This window comes from Chroicocephalus ridibundus, chromosome 2 (genome assembly GCF_963924245.1).
Source record: "Chroicocephalus ridibundus chromosome 2, bChrRid1.1, whole genome shotgun sequence".
Taxonomy (NCBI): domain Eukaryota; kingdom Metazoa; phylum Chordata; class Aves; order Charadriiformes; family Laridae; genus Chroicocephalus; species Chroicocephalus ridibundus.
In genome coordinates, this window is record NC_086285.1 from 128,487,132 (window position 1) to 128,512,790 (window position 25,659).

A 25,659-nucleotide genomic window follows, 5' to 3' on the forward strand; every position below is an offset into this window, starting at 1 on the left:
CCGCTCATAATACCCCAGTCCTTTAGCTGTTTGCTCATAAATAACGGCAATGCAGGTCTCAAATGATCTCCAACCTCTTTCGCTGATGCAGAACTAAGTACATATAGACAGTTCCCAACTGATTACCACCAAACCTATTTGTAAAGAAAAAGCCCTCCAATTAGGGACTTTCTAGAATATCCCTAGGTATCCTGTTCCAGAATTTCATCTCTATGCCTTTTACAAGCTGAGAGTGGCTATTATCTCTCATCTTCATGAGATAATATTCATTCTTGTTGCCTTTTTTTCTGGATTATGCCCAGTTTATCTTCATCTTTCCCAGAAGTACTCCAGCTCCGTATGGATGAGCGCTAACCGGAGTTGCATAGTATTTGATGAGAAACATCTTAAGAGTTACAGGAACATGTGGAGTTTTGAATCCTCAAAAGAAACTTAACATTTCCTGAAGTCTGCTAGCACTGGATACCTAATAAGTTGAAAATCAAGGGTATATGAAGTTTGGCCTCAAGAAGTAGTAAAAAATTCCTTTTGAGGTCAAGTCCCAGGACTCCATCTGGTCTCAGGAAAGACCAGAGTGCAAAGACGCAATTTATCTGTAGAGCGGTTGGCTAAATTGATTCAGCTGTTGAGCTGAGCTAATAGCAGCTTACACTATAAAGCATACGATGCACGCTAAACTCACCACACATCTCCAAAAGGTTTGACAAGGCCGGTTCACAAGGTCCTCTGTTCATTAAAACTTTAAGGAAAAATACATGCAGGACAATTACAAGGCCAATATTGGGAACAGCCTTCTACATAGGTACATGAGATAAAACAGTCTTTAAAGAAGGTAATTGCCACGCTGTCACTGTGAGCAGGCAAAAATCAGAGAAAGTGTCCAGTTAGCCTGCTTGAGAAACAAAAGGTTTAGCCCCAGACAACTGATGGATCTAATGTTAATTGTTTTGCTTTGTGCAGGCAATAAATAAATAATAAATCAGAGTCTTGCATGGACTGAGTAACTGTCAATTGCCTCCTAAGACAAACGCTGCATAACTACAGAAGAAAAAATGAAAATCAATGCCTCTGCACAATCCAGAGATGGATTCGATACCTGGCATCCCCATCCACCATTCAAATGACATCAGGAAAAGGCAGTCTCTTCTGAGAACGATTTCACAGTAGTTAGGCCTAAGAAAGACAATGATTTACTCTGCACTTCTGGAAGTAAGAATGAGTATAATTTTAGGCACCAGGGATCTTATGTTGAAAAGTGCGTTGAAAAGTGTTTTGAAAATGGCAGCACGGTTGAGCTGGGTCCCAGCTTTGGACACGGGTCTGAAGCGTTAGAGGGAGGACATAATGCATCCATCCTACCCTGAAACACTGGGGTGAAAATGCTTAAAAAATGTTGTTTTACACCACAGATGTCGAAGAACTTGGTATTAGGGAAACCCCTGTGCACATATGTGAAGAACATATTATTGCACCGCTCCAGTTTACCCAATTTATGTTGCTCCTCTAGCATATTTTTATTTGTGAGACCACAAACATAACTTCCTACTAGACCTAAAACCATTCTAGACTTTAAGCACTGCAATATCTCAAACTGTTCCAATTTCCTTCAAATTCTGAAATAAGAAACAAACCAGCTTTAATATTTATGTTTTCAAAAGGATGATGATGACTTTGGAATTTTCAGTTAAGGAGCTACCTTGAGACTGTTTCAACAGCAAGGGAAAACAGTAAGTTGCACAATCTTGACCTTTTAAAATGTTCTCTAATATATCATGTAAAAAAAAAGTACAGTATTAAATAAGAAATTTGTTAGCCTTCAGCACAGAGGCAGGTTTATTAGCAAACAACTAAGTGGAACAAAAAATCTATAACCCTGATCTTATTGAAATAATTACAGAATCTTTAATGTCCCAGTAGGCATATACAGAGAATAAGATGGAGCACACAGAAAGAGCACAGTAATGAAAACAGACAGAAATAGGCCATTCATCCTACCTTTTACTTAGTGCATACAAACCACTGTCAAAAGTATAAGACAACACAAAAATGATTACTGACCAAAAAACAGTCAAAATTTCTTTTGTAGTACTAAATCTTAGGAATGTGTGGGACGAAATTAAAATCAAAACTCACATTCCTAACAAGAAAATGTTTTTTTCATTTATCTGCATGTATAATTGTCACTTTTTAGTAAACCTGTGTAACATTGCAAAGTCGATGTAAATCTACTTGAAGAGTACTCACTTAAAATCAGAAGAATCTCGCCATTTAACTATTCTATATTTTACCTGTATTATATCCAGTACAGATTTAAAATACACATGAATATAGTTTGCAAAATTTAATCAGATGAAGAGAAAACACATAGATATATTCAGACATCACAACGAAAGCAACAGATCAGATGATCTGCCCAGCTACAGTAGGCAGAACAATATGTCCAAGTTGGCAATCCTGCAGCAACATTCTCTTTTGCATTTTCTTTAAAATTCATTTGGCCTTGACTACAAAACTTAACGGCACAGAGGGACTTCGTCACAAGCCAAAGCAAGGAGCACCATGCCGTTGTGCTTCCCTGGAGCAGACTGGAAAGCAGAATGTGACTCCTCCATCCTCTTCCCTCTGCCCCCAGGATGGGCTGAGAGTGCTGGGGTTGTTCAGCCTGCAGAATAGCAGGCCCTGGGGAGACCCTTTTGCGACCTTTCAGTACATAAAGGGGGACTGTGAGATGTAAAAAGCCTTTTTACCAGGGCCTGTAGTGACAAGACAAGGGGAAACAGCTTTAAACTGAAAGAGGGTAAATTTAGATTGGATATAAGGAAATTTTTTACAATGCAGGTGCTGAGAAACTGGAGCAGGTTGCCCAGAGAAGTTGTGGAGGCTCCATCTCTGGTAGTGTTCAAGGCCAGGTTCGATGGGGCTTTGCGCAGCCTGGTCTAGTGAAAGATGGCTGTGCCCATGGAAGGGGGTCGTCTTTAAAAGTCCCTTCCAAACCAAACCATTCTGTGATTCCGTGTTTCTGTGATTCCTGTAGCCCAGTAAGACGTAACTGTTCTGGGTACAGACAGCAGCAACTTCTCTGGAAGACAGACCCAAGATCTCAGACTCTTCTTGCTCCTCCCTTTAACCTGAACATGGAGGGGGCGTAGGAGCTTTGTAAAAGCTGCTTGCCACATGCTGCAAAATATGCACTGAGCTTTTGGTCTAAAGAACAGGAAGCCACCTTCCTCATCCTTCCTTTCTTCCAGGAAAAACAAGATACTATGCAACTCTAAAATGAACTAGTTATTTCCTCTTTCCTGCCTCCCCCTGTATGTGCTAAAATTAGCTTTGTGATCTTCTTTTTAATCAAACAACCGCAACAATGCTTTGACATTAACCTATGATGAGCCTTCTTCACCCACACAAGGAAATCCGTGAAATGTGTTTTACTAAAGTGAATGGGATAAAGGTAAGTTATGTTTCTAAACTGACTGCCTGCTGTGGGTAGCTACTGAAAGCTACTGAAAGCAACTCCCAGTTTACAGAACTAAGATTCCCGGATGGCATTATAAGAGAAATATCTCCCAACAGATAGGGAGAGTAATTACTCTTGTGGGGGAAAGGCTAAATTACATAGAATGCTTCACAGCATAATGCAGTTGTAAAAGCACTTCAGAAACAATCCAGTCTTTGATTTACAACTTCCAAGTTTCATGCAAAGTGCTATCCGTTCCCTTCTTTCCCCCCAGTTGAGAGAAATTGTTAACAATCTATCTCACACATATCTGACGACCAAGAAATATTTTCAGGACAGTTGCCTTTTCACAGGGGGAAAGGAAGTAAGTCACATTCTTGTCACAGTGGGAATAAAGACATTTTCATTGTGACATAAGTTTGCAAAGGAAAGGGCTTCATTATGCTCTCCTAATTCTACCAGGCCGAGATAACAAACATCCCAGATATATTTTTCAATTGTTTCTCCGCACAGTAAATAAAGCTGCAGCTCCTTAAGGAGGTGTCTGTCTGTCTATGCCAAATGCCAGTTTCCAGTTCCAGCCCTGCTTGCTTTAATATTTTTAACCATTTAGACTTCAGGTTTTCTTTAAAATATGGAAAGTACTTTACTTTTCAAAATAATTTCAACTTCCTCTACGTATTGCAAGTTTCAGTAATAACACTTACTGCCGTCTATAGATTAAGAACCATTACCTTATACTAAAAGAGAGGGGTTTTTAAGATCGTTATGAACAGGACTAGTGTTCTAGAGGCTCATATCCTCCTCTTCCAGGAGCTACTGCACTTCCTGTGAGCTACCAGAGTCATAACTACTTCTCTCATCCTTGTGTACCTGCTGGCCAGCTTGCCATTTTTCTGTGGCTCCTTTAACCTGCTCTGGCTGCGCAGCAGCGTTCCAAGGAAGGTATACATCCAACTTTGCTTCTGCAGGGCATGAACTGCCCCTCCCTGTAGGGAAGAAATGAGGTAACCGAGTCACACTACACCTTGGCAGGGAAAAGGGAGGGGGAGAGGTGGTTTTGCTGTTTATTGTGAAATGACAAAGAAAAATTAGCATAAGTTACTTATTTGGAGATGATACGAAAATGCCGAATGGGAAATGAACATTATATTTAACCTACGTACATGACATCGTAAAATTAACTTTTCTTTATTTATAGTGATATTGAAAATCTTAATGTTCTCTGCAGATGTCTTTAAATTCATGTTAGTGACGGGAACAAGTTTTCACTATAAAATTCTCTGGTATATTCAGAACCCTTTAGCAGAAATTAAATGCTTGTATTACATACTATAATTAGAATATAGTATGTATTTGCTTCAAGGATGGTGACTTCATGCATTCTGAAGTTTCTTACTACTTACTAACATTATTTTCAAGGTATATTATTCCCTTCTTGTGACTGTAAGGGCACAAACCAGAACAAACACATAGTGAAATGCTTGAAATTCATTATGCAGCTTCTCAACTGCTCACAATACTCCTATTAAAAATGCATAACAGTGTTCTTACAAAGGGTCAACATTGTGCACTTTGATTTAACAAAGAAAATGGTTTGCTGAATGTTTTAGACATTTCTCTGTGCTGCATAAGGGTAACAGAATTTCTGCTCTTCTCCTTCATCAAAAATTAGGGATTTTTTTTTCTACATGGAAGACGGTCCAGTCTCCAGATATGCATTAGCAACAAGGCAATTATTTACATGTTATTATAGGCTTAGCTTGCTGTAGTCAGGGAGGTTCTGTTCAAACCTGATGGGGAATGACCATCTGCCAGGGAACAGGATTTTGAAGTGGTGGTGAGTGCTCCACAGAAGCACGGAATGAACCCACACCTGGTTCCCGTACCACACTACCTCTCCAGACACAACTACTCACTCTGTAGGCTGCACCGTCCATCTCTGGAAGCACCAGGAAGGACGGTTTGCTTGGTCCTTGGCCATGTCTACCCTTTCCTACTTTCCACCACCGGATGCCTTGCACTTGGCAGGATGTAGGCCTAAAACAGTGTGCTCTAAAGTCAGTGTCACTCAAGTAATCATATACAGTTTACTAAGTTTCAGTTAAGCCATCTCCCGCACATAGAAACCATAGGTCTCTTAAGATAGGAGAACCTCAGAAGAATTACCAGCCAAAATAAATTGCTATAAAAGGTGACTTTGTCCCAACAGAGACTGGGACTTATAATGGATAATTTTTATTGAGTCAAACTTTGAGGTATTCTAACACACCTTCACTAGCAGTATCTTTGCATAAGAACAGTACAATGCCCCTTTACACATAACTCTTGTAGTAAAACCCCACAGAAAACTATTACAGGTCATAAACCATCATCCAAGACTAAACAGAGCAGGCAAAAGTTAGTGCAGAGACCTTTATTCTCTTAAGGTTTCCCTGATTTGTCTATGATCTGTTTACTTTCATTTTGTCATTTAACATTGTGTTTGAAAGAGCAAATACAATGAAGACACAAGCCACTCAACACAGAAAGTGTAGGCGAAGCCTGAACCTCCACCTCAAGCTACTCCAGAATTAGGCTGGAGGGCTGCCACACGCAGTACCGCCTAGCTGGAGCTCACTAAGATGACAGATTCCAGCTCAGATTCTCTTCCTTCAGACAGTAAGCAGCGATATGCCTGGAGCCGCCTCTTGTGCCATCTGGACACCCATGGGTCTTCTCTGGGGCAGCCTCGTGCTCCCTGTGCCTACCCTGTCTCTCCTTCGCTTGCTGAACCAGGATGGGCAAAACAGTGGTGTTTGCATGGCAGAGCCAAGGGCTGAATCCCAGAGACTTCATGCAGCCCACAGTGTTTTTAGGGCAAGCTAGGTCAGGTCAAGAATCAGCAACTGACACCCAGACATTCCCCCCCAGCCTAGGCTGTGGTCTTCATTACCGAACTCTTCAGACCAGAGTCTTGGCCAGAGTGCACAATGACTCCTTCCCGTGCGACCGCAGCGTGCGAGACAAAGGCTGAGCTCCCCAAACTTGCTCCAAGATGCAGTTGGGACCAGCCTCAGCACACATGCACTTCTGGGAGTTTGGAAGTGTTTACAGATTCTCCCAGTTGAGACACCGTCTTTGAGGATCAGGTTCCTAGCCATCAAACACGGAAGGGGAAAACAGCCAATTATCTTGTATTACTTTGGCTCCCAGTACGTGCTAAATCAGTCATAAGATCATCCGCAGCCTGTTCTGAGATTTGACAGCTACTACACACTTTCAAGTTGATTGCTACCAATTTGGAGCCTCTCAGAAACAAACATGGACATCCTGCAGATAGAGAGATTCACACATTTGGTGGAAGTGCCTTCAAAGCTGAAGTTTGAAAAGAAAGTGCTAGTATTAAAACGCTATAAAAAGATACTATGGAATAAAAAAAAACCCCTAGAAATATTGTTTGACAAATTATAGCTGAAATTCTGAAAGAAAAAAGTTGCTGCAGGTATGTAAGCCTATACGTAAATAAATGTGTGTATATATGTGTATATATACAATATGAATGACAGATTGGAACATCTGATCTACATACCAAAAGATTTTGAGCAGATTGTTAATTTATTTTAAACTGCATAGTAACACTTCTAAAATACACTAATCGCAACAGTGTAAATACTCTTTAAGACTGGTGTAACATACATATTTAGCTGATTTCATGTTTTCTGGGATTAAAAATGCAGATATCAAAACTTTTTTTATACTCTGATGTGTTATCATCCGTGAAAAAATTAGAATGGCATCAGGAGATTCAAGTGTGCTTAGGAATTTTTTTTCCTATATGTATTCTTGAAATATGAGGCATTTACATTGCATTGTCCAAACGACATGTTATCCCTATATCAATTCTAGATAATATTTTAATGATTGAATTGGCAACTGTGCTTTCCTTGCAATTCTATATGTCAGGAAAAAGATAGTGAGAAAAGAGATTTTGAGGATAAATAGCTTGATCATGGTTAAGGACTTTGCTACACAACCCTGGTTTAAAATTACAGCAACACCCCATGGGCTTATTTTGTTGGCAGGAAATATATGTCAAGGATCAGTTCATTTAAGTCCAGTGTAAAGCCTTTGCTTCGAGTTTTAGCCTTATTTAAACTTGAAACACCACTCTAAATGTTGGGGTAATTTAAAAAGCATTGCTTAATTCTAAACAAATTCAGTCCACTTGCTCCTGGTAAAAGCTCCACTTCTTTCTGAAGATGCCTTTTTGAGACATGTGATGATTTATTAATTTCCAGATACTGAAACACACATGTAGACCCTCACCCTCATCTTTGATACCATATGCTCTTTCCTCTAAGGCTTTGCAGGCTAGGTCTCCACTCTGCTGCTTAAAAATAACCTGAGAAAAACTTCTCTGAGAGCTGGAACCTCATGACACAAGTGTCTAAATTGGTACTTGCACAGATTTCAGAACAGAGATCCAAATATGAAAATGCACATGCGCGCACACACACACACACTTCTTAAGTTTCATAACGGAGAATAGCTTATGTGTAGCTCCAAAACAAATTCAACAATCAACAGTCCCTCTGCTTAACACATTTCACCATTTCACTTTTTTCCTGGATTAAGTCAAGCACAATTTTTGTAGCAGTAAAAAAACCTACTAAACTGCCATTCATTATTTCTCTATGAGCACATAGTCATTAATGACCATCTGTATTTGACAGGAGATAAGAGCTTACTGTACTAGTCAGTTACATAAAACCAATGATTAAAAATACCCTGTCTTGTCATTTGAACTCCAGAAGGAGTTAGTTTTTTGCAATCACGTTCTGAAAGAACACTAAATAGCCTAAATAGGAAAAAGCTTTCCTGGATGTTGCAGGTTCTGCCTAATTTAGATACCTGTTGCATGGATGGTAGACTTGGGAGACAAACTTGCAAGACCCTTCATCCTTTCAGATTCAGCTGGGTCTTGCCTAAGTTTCAAACAGCTCATTCACATCCAAGGTCCAAATGCGACCTGGCTACCACTGTGCCAAGAGCTTCCTCCTTGCCAGAGACAGCCCTGAGAGCCACGTGAAAATATACAGAAGAAGGAGGCCCTGGAAAACCACAACTGAAAATATGAACCCTGTCTTAACACATTTCCTTAAACTAAAAAAAGCCTGAAAGGATTAAAAGTTGAAACATTTGTTGGCGAGACAGGCTTTCACGAAAAACTGCCATTCAATTAATGTATTTCAGTATGCCAGAAATCTTCACCTGAAGTAAAAGGCCATTCGAATGAACTATAAAACCGAAGTAGATCATTTGCTTCTATGTAACCATTGATTTGAGAAAAATATCAATAAACACTGTAAAATAAGTATTTGATTTTGAGATAATAACAATGACTATTAATTTTGTATTTAAAGAAACAATACTAATGTTCCAATTCTTTGTTTAGGGAAATATTTTGATAATCAAATTAAATAATGGTACAAATATAAAACATCATTCAATTTTCACAGCCAGGCAAATAATCCATATCAATGATTTGGAACAGTGATTCATATTCGTATGATTTCTTTAATTAGTAGAGATATTGAACATTGTCATATTTATTTCATTGGATTATTTTATATTGTTTGCAAAGATTGACTTTTTACTAAGGAAATTAGAACTATATAACAAAAAAGCCTGCTTTTAATAAAAATAAATCATCCCATTATTAATTTTTAAATGCGTCTATTCTAGGCTTTAATGTTCTCAAACATACGCTTAGGAAATGTAACTGAGTACTGAAAAAGACAGGTGTACAGGTCTCAAAGTGAAACACCAAAACCTGAGTTAGCCTATTCAGTCCCAGAAATGATGAAAGCCAGGAACCCAAGAATGAGATTCAGAAAAAACAACATTTTGAGAGATTAAATCAAAATTAATCTCTCTTCAAGTCCTGTCTACAGGTCAAAAGTCCCACCCATGAATAGGCACCCATTTTTTCCACTGAGTACATTTAAGGTAATGGCGTGGCTATACCAGCTTTTTGTATCACAGCCTACAGTACAGTTTTCCGAAGTAGAAGTCATGATGTACAAAAGGAAATGGGATATGACACCCAAAATGTTCATCATAAACGCAGATGTTTAGGTTCCCTTTCCTAATGGTTACAGCCCTTAACCAGGAAGGAGCCTTGGGCTCTGGACTCAGCTCAGGAAGCGTATGTTTGCTCTGCCTAAAAAGGAATTAACAGATAAAATACATCTAGTTTGTAAACCCTTAACAGCCTTAAGTAGGATGAATTTGAGTTTTTCACTGAAATAGCCGCTTTTATGGCTACAAGCAGTACAAGAACTGAGCATCTCCCTGTGTGGGTATTTTCAGATGCTAAAGATGCAAACTGGCTGGGTGGCAATTTAGGGATTCTTAATGGAAAATTCCGTTACTTAAATCTCTCCATGACTATGGGCGTAAGCATTGCACAAAACATATTACTGAGTGGTTTTACTCTAGTAACCCCTACCAGTAAGCCAAATCTATTCAGTTACTCAAGGTGTGGTGCAAACACTGAAGAAAGTCCCTGACCTTAAGATCTACAATATATATGAAGACCGACTACAAGGAGCTTGTGTTAAGAGTTGAGGCAGAGCAAAGACCGACTACAAGGAGCTGGTGTTAAGAGTCGAGGCAGAGCAAAGGGCACTAGTCAGAACCATTGATTACATAAACTAGCTGCACATATAATTCATGTATTCTTATTTATATTTATCTAGGACTGATGATCATAACAATCTGCATCAAACACAAAACTAAGCCGTGTAGAGTCCTCATATGAAAATGAATACATAGCTTTGACCATGTTCACAAACACAAAACACACTTCAGTCTCCAAATCTACCACTCCATCCTGAGGATCAGCTCTCACCAGGAAAAGGTGAAACCCGAGGACAGTTGGGTATTTCCGTACATATATAGAGATCACAAACTCCAAGTCTGATGGACTTTGGAAAGGAAAGAGAATTTTAGTCAAATGAATAATGGCTGTAATGACAGTGTTAGCGTAATACTTCTTTAAAAGAAAACTTTGGGGTTTAACTCCAAAAAAACCAAAGTTTGGTAGGATGGATTATTATGCAAAGGCAAGATATTCCACTTTTCCCCTGTAGCTTCATAAATGATGCATTTGAGAAATGGAGTGTTTACATAACTACAATCATGCATATATTGTGCCTTTAGCAATTTCAATAATATAGACAGAAAATGGAGTTATCTTCGTTATGAACTTCATATGGACAACTTCACAAGTAGCACTGCAGTTAGATAATAAAATGAAATAAAGATATCACTTTAGGCCATATTCAAACCTTATTTCCATTTTGTAGAGATCAAGGGTATAACAGGCTCTTTATGTGTAGACCATACAGTAACTTTGCTAACAGAACTATGCATTTTTCCCCTAGCTCAGTTACATGATCTGTGAGCTTCCGTATAAAAAATGTGTTTAACTCGTCAAAGTTATTTCTTATGGCTAGTTCCCAAAGTTGAACCACATGACAATATCAAAAGATGCTTGTTATTTACTGGGCCTCTGCGCCACTAAAACCCCACAAGCCTTGGCAAGAACAGTATTTGTTAATATAAGGGTGGCAATATAAAGTAATTTGACTATACTAAACTGCATGTCAAAAAGAAATGAGTACTATACTTATCAGCCATTTTCCTGGTTATCACGTGCATTTAATATGATAAGCAAAGAGTATCTTAGTGAACCTTGAACTCTGCAGAGATGTAGATGAATTAGAGCTTTGGAGAACATGCTTTTTCCTTATCAGCATACAAATAGATAATAGCTTGGTTTTGGCAGGGATTCTTTATAGCTAAAGTACTTCCCCCTCAGGGAATCATACTGTCATTTGTTTTTATTTTCAAAATGAAAACAAATGGCATTGTAAGTCCTAAGGGTGAAAATGACTTCAGTCTACTTTTTCCCCTGCACTCCCATCTATTCATTTTTAGTTAGATGGAATATAGATATAGTTTTTTCCCCCTTTGGCTTCCATTGCCACAAAATGTATTCACTAGCTGTACAGTAATTAACAGCTCTTGACTGGAAAACTGCCAACATGTACAACGTGACACTCTTCCTTTGAACACTAACAAAGTGCATAAGTAATTTATGTTGGATTAAATATCCCTAACAGGGACCCTTAAGTAACCCAATCACTTTAAACAGGCTCCACATGTATGCTCCTGTGCAGTGAAAATGTCAGACAGTGATAACCCACTAATAGCACAGTTCTAACTATATTCCAGCCATTAGCATTTTATGACATCAATCCTCATTAAACCTGGCAAGGAAAAAGATACTAATGTTTCCCAGTTTTGCAGCCAAGGTGGAAGAGAAATGGAGAAAATGTAGACAGGTGCTGTCTCCCAAAAAGGATTAACATTTTTTAAAATGTGGTTGCAATTTTCTGTTAGTACCTTTGTTTGTATTGAAAGAAAGACAACAAAGAGGTAAGGGCTACAAGGACCTCAGTGGAATCCAGCCAAGAGTGAAAGAAAAGACTGGTATTTCAGCCATTGTGCTCTCTGCTAAAGCGCTGTGCCAACTCATCTTCCAACCCATTATATGAAATTTAATTTAACCTGCTATGCAATTAATTCAGATGTTCAGCCTATTTTTCTCATGGCAGAATCCCTCACACAATGCCTTATTTAAATATTAATCAGTCCTCTTTCAATTAGGACTAATTTGCTTCACAGGGTTTCTCTCATCTTCTGATTGCAGGAAAATGGAGGTAACTTGCAACGTTTGAGGATAATTAACATGGTATTTTTATAATACTGATACATCAAATGGGACCTTAATGAACCCCGCTGATTCCATTTAGTAAAGCATGCCTCAAAGTTATAATCAAGAGGAAAGCCATTGCCATCTGTTTAAAATACTAAGGAGCACAATTTAAACACAGAATAGTTATTTCTCTAAACTGTCTATTGCAGGGGTCTGCAAAAGTCATTTTTTTCACGGAAACTAATTGTACAGTATTCAAATTTGAACCTTTTATTACATATAAGCAAACAGTGTCTTCCTAAAATGTAGAGGGCCCTCTTAATTAAATGTTGACAACCTCAGATATAAGTAATGTTTGTTAACGTTAATTTTCCAAACATGCTGTGCAGTTGATACAGAGGCAGCGCAGGCAGATTTTACTCTGTTCTAATGAACACAGTATTTTGTGCACAGTACTTGAAGAACACACTCTTCAAAACACGCCCCCCTCCCCCCAAAAAAGAACTGTCCTCTTTGCAAAATGAAAAATAAAGGCATATGTTGTTCATTTGTTGGTTACTAAGAAAGGCAAACAAGTTAACATTTACACATGACCAGTTGCTCACAAAATGTTCCATCTGCTACAAAGAAGGTCGAAGTTCATCTTTCTTATGTTTAGAATTGCTCTACTGTTCCTAGGTAACCTGTAGTCAAAACCCATGTGACTGAGATATCAGATCCTGACTTCATCACGAAAGAAAAGTCCTTAGTGTGAAAAAACACAGAAGATCAGACTACTTGCTTCATTTTCACTCCCCTGTAAATTTTAAAAGTTCATGATTAAGTATTGACTGAGCCATAAAACTTGTGGGCTTATAAAGTCAAAAATATTAGTACACACGACCTGTTAAAGATTCGGTATTTTGCTTTTTCTTGTATAAATACACTCTCCCGAATATGTGACTACAAAAAAGGAAATGTCATCACTCTGTTAAATGTCAACAATTTACTAAAAAAGAACTTGGTACAAAACCCAAAAATTAAGTCACGGCAATTCTGAACTTCTGAAACAGCATTTCATGCAGCTCAGCTGTGTAGATTCTCATGAAACTAGTAGCATGTTTGCACCCTCATCAGCGCATTTGTTAGTAGCTGTGGGACTACTAACAAATCTCTTCTGAAGTGCAGTGTGTACTTTTACGAAACTTTGTAGTAACTTAATGATTTTGAAACTTCATTGTATTTGAAACAGTCCAGGTCTTACTGGAAAAGACTTTCAATCAGGCCCAATTCAGAAATCGACTAAAACCTCAGTAGCGATCACTGGGCCTACATAAATTACAGCATTGATGAACTGCCCAAAAAAAAGAAACATGGGCATTCTGTTGTTGCTGTGGGTTTTCTATCCACAAAAGTCTAGAGGGAACATCTGGGAGGAGATGACTACAAGCCAAAGGAAGAATGATCAGCTTTCTAGCAATCTTTGTCTAGTAGACCCATCTCTGGAGGCCCATTTGAGCCAGAAAAAACTTGTGTTTTATGTAAATTGAACCATAGACATCCCTGGGGACTGGGCTTAACCCAGATAACTTTCTGATGTGGATACACAGAAACAAAGATATTTTAAGCAACTTTCATATGCCTACACTCAGACTTTCACTATGTGGAAACTATACTACAGCACAGATGTTTCTCTACTACCTTTGTTTCTATCTGTCTTTTTTTAAAAAGGCCGTAAACGTCTTAAAGATGACGTAAGATCTGCTGTTGATAGAAGTGATAGAGATTCTGTATGAACTCATGGACAAGTAAAGGTAGAATCTGGAAGTACGTGGAATAAATCTTGACCTAAATGTGAAAGTTTACTAAACCTAAGTAAACACTGTCCAAGCATAGGAAGGAAAAATCACGAGACATTGAATTGCATTCTCCCTTGAGCACTTTGGGGTCAATTTTAGAAAGTTTCGAGTACTGCGTATCACCATCTGCTCCAATTAGACATGTGGATGTTAGTACTTTAAGGCATTTACCTTTATAGACAGGTAAGGAAGCCCTCCAGCTTGTGATCCATTGCCCCAGTAATCAAGAATTATTCAGGTTCTTTAACATTATCTTTTCATTCACCACTGCCTTTATCTGTATGAACTTTGGCAAGTTTCTTTTCAAATCCGTTTCTATTTAAGGTAACTTAAATGTAGCAAATTCTGATGTTGTCCTTTTAATAATACAAGTAATACCCTCTTAAGAAGGATATCTGATCCAAAAGGGTAAGAGACTCTTGCAGGTCACATTATCTATACATTATTGGATATACTGGATCATAGCATTTTGTTTCCTTCACTGCTAAAGGGTAAAGAATCAGAAAATACTCGTGCAGTAGAATTATAACTTGTTTAGTTGTGAAAAACTCATGATTTTAGATCTGTCTGAAAGGACGTAGTAGAGTCAGTTTATCGCCTCCACCAACCATATGTGGTAGATAGATAGCCAATAAATAATATATTGCTCTCAGTTATTTCTGAACTGAAAGATCTGTAAGTAGGATGACTACCAACTCTAACATGAATATGAAGAAGCCCCCACTTTGTATAGCTATTGCTTTCCCATTGCCTAACCAGAACTAATCCAATGTTAAAAGAGTTCTAAAATGTCACATTTTACCATAAAAAATTATCTTATCTTGGATGCAGCCTATAGTAATGGACATTAGAAGATTATTAAGTTTTGGAATGTTAACATACCCTTTTGAGTAGCATCCTATTTGTGCTATTTTTGCTTGCCCAGAGGGTGTTCCTAGGTTTCCCTGGTCCTTACAAAAGATCTTGGGGACTTAGGCAGTAATGATATGAACATACACGAGGTACTTGAGCCTCACAGGGTTAGCGTGGTCATTCCTGCAAGCTTCCAGAGCTTCAATCTCTGAAACTGAGCAAAACACCGAGAACTAGGGCTAAAGCCCTTCATAATAAGCTTTGCTAGGGTCTACGGTCAGGGACAAAACATCCCAGTTAGTACATGGTTCTTGCTTCCTGAGACTTGTTATTCACATATGGGTTTCCCTGGACTATACAGACATCTAGTTTCCTAAATTGTCTCATTTAATAATTAGCAGTTATTGCTCTGCATCTATGAATGCATGTCAGCTAAGATGACTGCAGTGCTCTGTTTTGGCATTATCCTTTCTGAATCTGTTTAAGATATATTGTCACTGACTATTCTGTGACTACTCTTGTAAAGAGTGAAAGATCTCTGGGTTACATCAAAGATGTAACAGACTCATAAAAGAGTTTCTTGTGCTGCTGATAGTTGACATCCAAGTGTGTCTTGTGTCATTCAGTTGGCTGTTTTCTGCCTTCATGCTTCATCTGGCACAACTCATCCCTATCTATAGAGGTATTCAGAAAAAGGAGGTGACAGGCAGCCACTACTGTGAAGAATGAAGACTGTAGTGTTTAATCAGATAGTCCATGGGGTGAGTCTATGCTTGGGTGAGATTTATTGCCGGCACTGGACACTTAGGAATCTTGCTGGGTCCATGAAACTTCATCTTTGTAGATCTATTTTTTCAGGGGGAATAATGAGAAAATTCTCACTTTGTAAAGAAATCATAAAAGCAGATCAATGAGTTGCACCCTTGAATGATATAGCTAAGGTGAATGCATTCAGCTGAAAGACTGAATAACTGACTGAGATAACTCAAGAAGCAGCCTTAGTATCCTTTGAGTATATATGCCCATTTATCAGATTTATTATCCAGATAATTTTAAAATCTTTTATTATGGTGGCTATTATCTCCAGTTCCAGACTTAACGGCTGTTCCATGAGCTCCATCTGGAACTTGCTCAGTAATAGGATGGACTTTATACCACCCAGTTCCTACAGCTGACCTGACTCCACTTTCACTTATTAGCTGAGACCTCTCACAGAATAATATAACTGGATGTGCAGAAAGAGGTTGGCATTTATTTTAGACTCCTAATAAAACGTCTATACCTAAACTGGAGAGCCAGATAAAAGCGGAGCATGTTTGACTTAATTTTAAACAGATTTCTGTTTTCAAGTATGCACTGCACTTTACATGTGTGCTAATACATTTAAAATGGAATAATAAATATCCCATAAACAAACAACAGCAAAACACCCACTGCAACACTAGAACAAAATTTAAAACAGGAATAAATATATCTTATTTTAATGAATTTTCAGAGCAGTTTTGAATTTTAAAAGCACTCTTTTTACCAAAACACACATTTACCAAAACGTGCATACTGGCTACTGTGTGACTATTCCAAAAGCAATAGCATTGTGGGTTAGATTCCAGCCCATATTCGTATATTTATACCTCTTCTGTCCTGTGCTGAACTTGTTTTGGGATCTATGACACCTGTGTGAGTAAGTCCTAGAGTTTACACAACACTGCTTTGTTTTGGTACTGTATTATACTACTTCCTGCTCCGTTTCCTAAGACCACATAAATTTTGTAAATAAACGCTACCTCTTCCAAGAGGGGAGAGTTTTCCATTTTTTTTTCTATTTTCTATGACTCAGTTGCTAACAGCACAGCATTAGCAAACAATTCTTTATACCGTAAGGAAATATGTAAGTAGCATGTTGGGAAAATAAAACAGATTTAATTATTTCAGTGCAAATTTCGAAGGGATTATAAAAGAAGTGAGTTGAACATATTACAAATACCACGGCAGAGTCTTAAACTACAGAATGCAAAAATCCTTTATTTTTACATAACGCTTATCAAAAAAGATGGACTGCAGCCATCAACACTGCCAGAACTGTCAATAATTAACAGATTTGAAAATATAAGTAGCTTCTGCCAATCACACACATTTGGCAAAGGTGGCAGCCACATATTTGGCAGTTGCATGTTACCTGGCTACTACATCTTCACTCAGTGCTCCACTTTGGCCAGAAAAGGTAGCTTTGAACTCTGCTAATGCCATGGATGAAGGGCAAGTCAGAGCATCCAGATGAGCAGGACAACGTGCATTCCTGTCAAAAGTTTCAGAGGACTTCTTATACCACCTCCTTTCCTTCCCTCGATTACACTGATATTGCTGTCACCACACTGGTGGGGATGTGGACGACAAATGAGAACATTCCCTTTTGGGAAAGAAAAACATAGACAATTTCCTTAACTAAATATTTGTGAGCCCACTGCTTCTTCCCCATAAATGGAGACTAACCAATATTTCATCAATCTGCCCACGCAAAGCGTGGCCAACTCTCCAGTTAGACATTGCCTCAGTTTGAAAACCTCTGAAAGAAACGTGTGCCATCTCTGAAATACAAGGCAAAAGCTCAAACAACAACATGAAGTCAAAGCAGCTACCGAATTCTATTACTTTGAGCCTGCAGTTTCATTTCTGAATTTCAGAAGAGAGAGAAGTTCAATCAGAAAAAAAATGGCTCTATCTCCAGTGGCAGAATTATAAAAGCAGACTGAAAATAATGTATACTCCGTTTCCCAGAGGGATGTGAAGGGGGTCTACAAGGCCTATAGCTTCCACTGGGAGAGTAACATAGCTGTGGGGGTTGAATACGCTGCCCTGTTGCGATCCTGGGACACGCTCCCCAGTCCTGGATCTGCCAGGCTGATGCACAGAGGTGACCTGGGCTAGTGAAGAAGCCAGCAAGAGAGCCATTGTCAGATCCCTGGGGATGAGACCTGAACAGCCAACATCTCCATGTCCCACACCTCGTCAAAGTGCACTCTCATTACAAAAGGTAAAAGGTACCACTCTATGTCCTTTTTCACCATACTCTTGTGTCAATTTACAGTGGGTGAATCACTCTAAATAACACCTTTTTTTTTTTCTTCATATTTACACATATCATGTAGCTGGACAACAGAAATAATACTTAGAAAGCATTACTGGAGATTCAGTTTTATAACCTGAAGAAGAAAAGCACTCACTTTGCATCTGCAACTACGCTGATAGAAATTATTTTAAAACGTAAAACCGAGAATTTTGAAGAACTAGTCACTTCAAGTCTGAGCATTCCAAAATAAACAGATAAAAGTGTCATTGCAAAAAGAAATCACAGCTTGACAGCATGGAGAAAAGAAATGTAAGTGCTTGCAGCAATACGTTGAATGAAGAACACAAATATCTCACAAATGACACTTCTTTCGTGCCCAGTTCAGGAACAGCCAACAGGTTAAGGTCTAAAGCAAATTCAAAATCATGTTTTCTCTAGTGTGTTATGGTAACTAGCAATCCTACTGTAGAAATCTGTCTGAGATTTTTTTTTCAGAAATATAGCCTGATAGAAGTATAGTCATTTTTGCTAATCAGTTAAAAAGTAATACATGTATAAGAGCACACTTAAGAAGTACTTTCATCCATAAAATTTTAGAAAATAAAATGTAAAATGAAGGCCTAAAGTTATTTTGTTACAAAAGCTTCCTGAATAAATCCACTACAGAGACAACAAAAAGAAAAATAATGAACATTTTTCAAACATCCCTGGGAACTTGAGCTTTGAATTAGAACATAACGTGGTTCAAGATCAGGTTTAATATTCTGGGGAAAAAAAAAACCTAACTATATTTTTGTTAGTGGTGTTTTTCCATAGCTGGTTACTTCCTTGTATCTTTCACCTTCCATTTGTACTAAATTATTATTTAATGACTTAGAAAAGAACCTTATTTAAGGGAGAACATAGTCTATGTGTTTGTTACGTTTCAAAACTTCCACTACTATTTAAATCAATTAGTTTAGGATTAGAAACTGTGATAGTCAAAACTTACTGCAAATGCCTGGACTTTCTTGGATATTAACTCTTTGCTACAAGATCACCTTTGAAAGGATTTCTGCACCTGCAGGAATTCGTCATTTTTGGAGGAAGAGGAAGCCAGTGAGGAAAGGCAGGAACAATGTGTCTGGTACTTGATGAAGCTGAATGAAGACATGCCAGTGAACGAGAATGCATTATAAATCTACTGGGCCAAATATAGCATGGATATCGAACAGCTGGCTATGTCTGCCATTCCTGCTCATATTCTGCTATATCCACTGACATCTAAGTCCGTACTAGTTATTACATGTTGAAGTTTGAAGAATCCATCCATCACTTCTATGAGCTTTCTGAGTATTACTCTCAGCATATGGCACTTCTGCGCACGGACGGATCCAGTTCTGCAGCCTATATTAAGGTTAATGATCACAAGTAATATCCCTGGACTTCACTGTGATCTCATGCAACTTTAATTCCACTGACGAAGAGAATTCCCTTGATTTACAAAACTGTGAAGGAGATCAGGACCCTTGTTTTTAGTGACCTCAGTCACACAGGGACTACTTGACAAGCAGATGTCTATGTCATTGTAAACTTTAATATACTAAAATATTAAATTGAAGAGGAACACAGTATGTGCAGTATTTACCAAGAAAACTGAAGAACTGTTAACCAGTGAAAACAACAACATACATTTTATTCTGCTCAAAAAAAATCTGACCTCAGCTCCTCTACAGAATTTTTGTTCGTTGGTTGTGGTTTTTTGTTTTTTGAAAAATCCCTCTGCTTAAATCATGAACTGGTTAAAAAGAAGGTAACTCTGAGGGATACAAGGCAATCTAAACAACGGTTAAATTTTTAACTTCAGAAATGCAAAGCTTCTTAAAGCATACTCAGGAAAACAAGCTGTATGCACTGATAAAATTGTATGTACTGAAAATTCCCCAGTATCCACACTTCCCTACAAAGTATAGGTATTGTTATGTTAAACAGAAAAATATTTTTTAGTAATTCACTGAAATTCTATTTCCCTGCAACTCTTTCAAGATGGGTGATATTACTGAAGTGTAGTAGTATTTTCACAATGCATGATTACAGAACTCATTAATAAGAAAAACTAAATAAACACAAGAACCTGGTAACAAACTGCAGGCATATCCATCTCCAGGTCACCAGTCTCGAAAGGTTAACAGATGAAAGGGAAGTTTTCCTGTCAAGTGACAGGGGAATAAGAGGCTTTTGCCCCCATTAGCGCCGGCCAGCACGAGCTCTCATATCAAACCCAGCGTCATGCAACTGCGTAGCTCACACCATTAAAGTGGTACCAGGCCCCCCAGTAAGATCACTGTAGCGTCCCAAGCTAGACCTCAGCCGTGGCTCTTCTCCCATTCCATGGTGCAGAAACACATGTGAAATACAGACTGTCCAAACAAGCTCTTTGCAGAGACAGACAACAAAGCTGCAGAAACACTCGTCCTCAACAGCATCTATCATCTGCCCTAAACGCATGTCAAGCAGCAGTTGGCCAAGGAGCTGAATTATGATCTAGACCTTTGCAGAGTTCCTCCAGAGCCACCACGCCACTGGAAGAAACCTGTTGATGTTCTTATCTCTTTCTGCCTGTGGTCATGAATTTAGCACATAAGTAGCAAGACTAAATTTTCATTTCTCTCAATGTGGTATTTTTCACAAGCCCTAAATTTACTTCATCAGAAATGCTGAACTGATGGGAGATTTGAACACAAGGGTGAAATAATGAAGATTATACACACATGCAAAGACCACAGTAAGCATATGTTGCTGTTTAACATTTCCTCTGAGCCACAGTCTCCCTGTGAGGATCTGAGTATTAGATACATTTATATAGAGGACATAGAAAATCAAAATGTCTCATATATTTCGGTTGAAGAAAATTAAATGTTTACTATTAAATTAGGAAAACTGGTTTTTCTTCTGCAGTGCTAATTTTCAAACGAGAATCAGTCTTATCTGTTGCCTTCGTGATACTGAAATAGTTAATTGATTAGTCAAATGTTAACAATTGTTACTGGGCTGTGCCATGAGATTATGTACTCACACTGTGAATCAATGGTAATTAAGTAGCTGATCGATGCAGGCACATTTTCAATGTGTACAAAGCTCCAAAATACCAGTCCAGCTGCTAAAACTAAACAAGAGGAGTGAGAACTCTTCACTAAAAGTGAGTTTTCTTCACTGAAAACACTTTTCTCTTCAGTGTAATGCTCAAAAAATGTATCCTTCTCCCTTTTTGACATGGAGTAGAGAACTCCATGACATTGACAATGTGTTTGGATTTAAGAACGAAAACCTCTATTAGACATTGTACCCTATCATAGAAAAAATCTGAGTAAAATGACCAAAGCAGACTGGTATCCAAGCAATCCTGGCGCTGTCTGAAAAAAGCAGGGAAACAGAACCTCCTCAGTTGACAGTGTCTTTAATCTACACATTACTGCAGAGGTTACACTGAAGCATTTCTGACGTACTTGACACCACAGTTTTAAAACACTTGGAAAAATTATTTCTAATATGATTCCCATTAAAACTCTCATTTCATACATGGAACTGCTCTGCCTAGTCATGAACAAGTCACTAATGTGTAGTACTGCCTCAATTTTACATGTACATGCATGGACACGTACAACCGTTTCCATGCACAAAAACACAAAGGTGCACTAAATTGACTATAAAATGCGGTGTAGCTCTTTAAATCAAGAAACTTATGTTACAATTTTTAAAGCTTACTCTTATCTCTAAATATTTTACAATTGGTTTTCTTTGCAGTAATTCCCCCCCACTATTAAATTCTGTCAAAATATTTACGAAAAACAAATAGGCTTTCAGAATTTTCCATACTTACAGTGATACTTAATTTAACTTTCCCAACTTACAGTGAATACAGTCATAACAAAAAATATTATATAGGTATAAGGGAGCCCTCAGTGAATCTGAAGGTTATATATATAATTTTTTTTTTTTGTATGACGTGAACATTCCATAACCTGTTCCAAGAAGGATGTCAACCTTTCAAAATAAAATCTATATCAGCTGTTTAAATCTAAAATGAAATGTTATATAGCACATAACAACTTATATTCTATCTCGGTTTGCTTTTTATTTCATCATCGCAGAAAATAAATTTTCTTTTTTACATGCTTACAGGAAAAACTTGAAATAGACAGAAAAAGACAGCTTTAGCAAAAGTTTCAGAGAAACTCTAGGAATTAAAATGTTTCCTACCTACCTCTGCCACATGACCTGAATTCTACATTTTATATCCCACGAAAATATATTAAACCTAACACTGCAATAACCAACATTTTTCCTTTTCAAGTAACTGTACCGAGTATTTCACAAGTGCTTCCTCCACTGAGTATAATGTCAGATATTTCTGCACAGAATGTATGTGTAAGGAATGTGTTTGTGCATGCACAAATACAGTATTTCCCTATAAAGACGAATATTTTTCTGAACAATGAGCAAACAAGATTTTAATGATGCAAGTTTTGCTCTTGCTGCATACACAGAACTGCTATTGATGTTAAAAAAAAAGAAAAAACACAGGGAAGCCTTGAAGAAAAATGCTTTGTAGACTGAAGAGGATTTATCCACAGTGTTTAAATTAAAGCACATAATACTCTGATACTGAGTAACATTAATTCTACTGAAATGTAGACTCAATAATATTCAATCACGTACTCTCCATATAAACTGGGGCAATCGCCTGTTCCTCCTCATTTCTTAATATGTTTGATTAATAAAGATAACAAGGCATCTTTTGTCTGAAAGTTCCCTTCATTAGGATAACAAACGGGACAAAAACTGATGAAGCCCATGGTACAGGTTTGCACACACTCGAAAATAACCATTCTCTCAGCCTTGCTGCACTGCCTGCAGAATCTCAGCAGGTTTGTCTAGGAAATATATTGGCCTGTCCTGACTAGAAAAAATATAAACCATAATTTTGGCTGTTGTTTTCATTCCTTTTATACTGACCAATAACTCAGTTTTCTTATATCTGGCAATGCAGCCTTTATAACATGGTTTGCTTTGTACTGGCATTTTTAGACCATTTTTCCTTTAACTGCCATGTATCTCAAACAGCTTTAAAGAATGAATTACTGTGTTCGAACAAGCACTTCCTCAGTGTGATATGAAGCACATGGATCAATCTGTAGGTAGTAATAAGAGAAGGAACATGATTGTTTGTATTTGTGGATTAACCTTTGGAGTTTTCAGATATGGAACTCAACAACCACCAACTGAAAGAAAACCCCAACATAATGGCTTATATGAAGGATAAAATCTGTAACAACACAACGTCACCTTATCTGAGACCTCTCTAACTCAAGTTTTAAGAGCATGATGTAGGTCCCAAGCATACAGTCTTTACTCACATGCATTAGAAGTGCTTCTGCAGGTCCAAACTTCTAAATGTTCCCAGAGATAGAGTAACAAATGATCTTGGGCTCAGCTATAAGAAATGCCATAAGCCAACAACCACTGCTTTTGTTCACTTTCTGAGTTACTGAGTCTTACGGGGAGAACCCTGAAAGACCAGCTCCAGCATTTTTCATCTGCTGTCTCTCACTTTGTACATTATTTCTTTATCCTCCTTTGAAACGGGAGTATACAAAGTAAAAACTCTACTTCCAAAGTCTTTGGGTTATTAGAACATGGCGTAATAGCCTATTCATGATGATTATGGATGAAAGTATTGAAAAGAATGTAAAAAAAAAGTTGATAAAAATATAAAGACTTCCACAGATACGCCAGCGTTATTTTAAACTGAGTATTCAGAAAGCTTATTTTAATAATTAATCAAATAGCTGTATTATAATAGCAATAAATGATTTAAGATGTAATTAACTCAATTATAAACATTTCTTATGAATACATAAAAGATTGAAATTCATTAGCATATAAAAACCATTACAAGTTTTGGTCTATAAATACACTCAAACAAGACTTTTAACTGCTGAAACCAAAATGCACAATATCATCCAGGATTCATGAAAGCTAATATTGTGATATCAGGATATTCCTTCAATTTCACATAGTCTTGTTTCCCGACTAGAAATCTTATCGTTATAGCTCGTATAATTCCTGCTTTGATATACTATGAGCTATTTTCAGTCTCAAGTTATCTCAAAAAGCCCAGCTACCACTGTCTCAGATAATATTTCTGTTGACTTCAAAGTTTCTCTGGTTTACATAGTGCAACTCAGGCAAGTATAAGATCAACATATTTATTACAAAGTTTTATCGCCTAAAACTAAAGTTAATTAACTTCTTTATGCTAAGTAGAGGACGCTGCAAGACTTATTGTTCCAGTAAGAGACCTCAGTAATATTTTCAGAAGAGGGACGGGAGGAAGAGACTTGTTTCTAAGAAAAGAAAAAGTTTTAAAAAAAGTAGTAAGAGAGGCACGTTAAAAATGGAAGAGGCACCATGACCACAAAACCAAAAAAATAGTTTCAAAAATATAATAGCACAAGAAAAAGAGCAATGTTGGACTGTGCACAGCGAATGAAAGGCATAATGAAAACTGCTCGCTCACACCGTATTTTATTTTAAAAACATATGGAGTTCAGGTTTTCAGTCCGTTAGTACTGAATGCTATAAATGGCTTTAATTTTTTTTATCCATGGCATTGCTCTCTAAGACAAGAATTACGTGCAAGGTGACGTATTATGTATAAGCATGAGAATGTTACTGTTACCAGTTGTGCTATCTGAAAAAAAAACAGCTAAACCCAGCTCTATCCACTGATTACCGCTGGCAGCAGGCAGCTTGCCCGCACAGGGGGCTGGAGAGGTGCTCTTTTAAAATTTGAGTCTAGGTTTCTGAACTCAGCTGGAGTCTTTGCGCTGACTTCAAAACGTTGGTGATACTTCACTTACATAATTGCCTTCTCCTGTCTTCCAGAGTTAGTGATTCCACATGTAAGACATCTAGCACCTCAACGTATTAGCATATACTTCATGAAAAAACATTGTGTCTTTTAAAAATATGCATAATTATAGTAGCAAATGGAGTGAGTAGACCTACGGCGATCAACACCCCTCTTCATCACAAAATGTAAACACACACCGGAGACGTTGTTATTCTTTTTTCCAAGTTTACCAAGTATTTTTTATGAATTTGACATCTGCTGCAATTTATGACTACTGAATTCAAATTATGCATATGGATGGTAGTGTACAGCTCTCTGCATATGGAGGGTAGTGTACAGCTGTGAGATGCCCAGGAAAGAAATACTTCCTCAAGAATCGCAGCTCCTTTCTGCTCCTGCCACAGTTTGAGAGTGGCACAGAAATGAGCGAGAGGCAGACTTGAACTTTTTAGGCTCTCCTTCCCCACAGTGGGGCAGTTCTGGTTCCTTCCAACAGGATGGGGGGGCACAGCGGCTCCTGTAAGCTTGCTTTCACATACTTCGGTGGCTTTCACATACACTCTCATGCAATGAATAAACACGCGTATGTGACCTGCTTCTTACAGTCGTGCAGTGAAAAGGGAGGGAATATACTGCATCTCTTTCTTCTTCCGTGCGTTGCCAATTTGCTCCCAAGGGAAAACATCCTTCTTCACGCTATAGAATATCCCAAAGTGAAGTATCATGTGAACAAAAAAGTAGGCAAAAACCAACAAAGGTAAACAAAACGCCTCAAATTAGATT

At 37.9% G+C, this 25,659-nt stretch overlaps 1 protein-coding gene across 5 annotated transcripts in view; it reads right to left on the reverse strand.

Moving 5' to 3' along the window:
• TOX (thymocyte selection associated high mobility group box) overlaps positions 1-25,659 on the reverse strand; it is a 235,932-nt gene that overhangs the window by 155,095 nt on the left and 55,178 nt on the right. The window contains exon 1 of one of the 5 annotated variants that reach the window (XM_063326919.1): positions 4,331-4,443. The exons of the other annotated variants lie outside the window; for them this stretch is intronic. The gene's annotated coding sequence lies outside the window, so the exon portion shown is untranslated. Of the gene's footprint in view, positions 1-4,330; positions 4,444-25,659 lie in introns of those variants that run through there. 5 annotated transcript variants of the gene reach the window in all.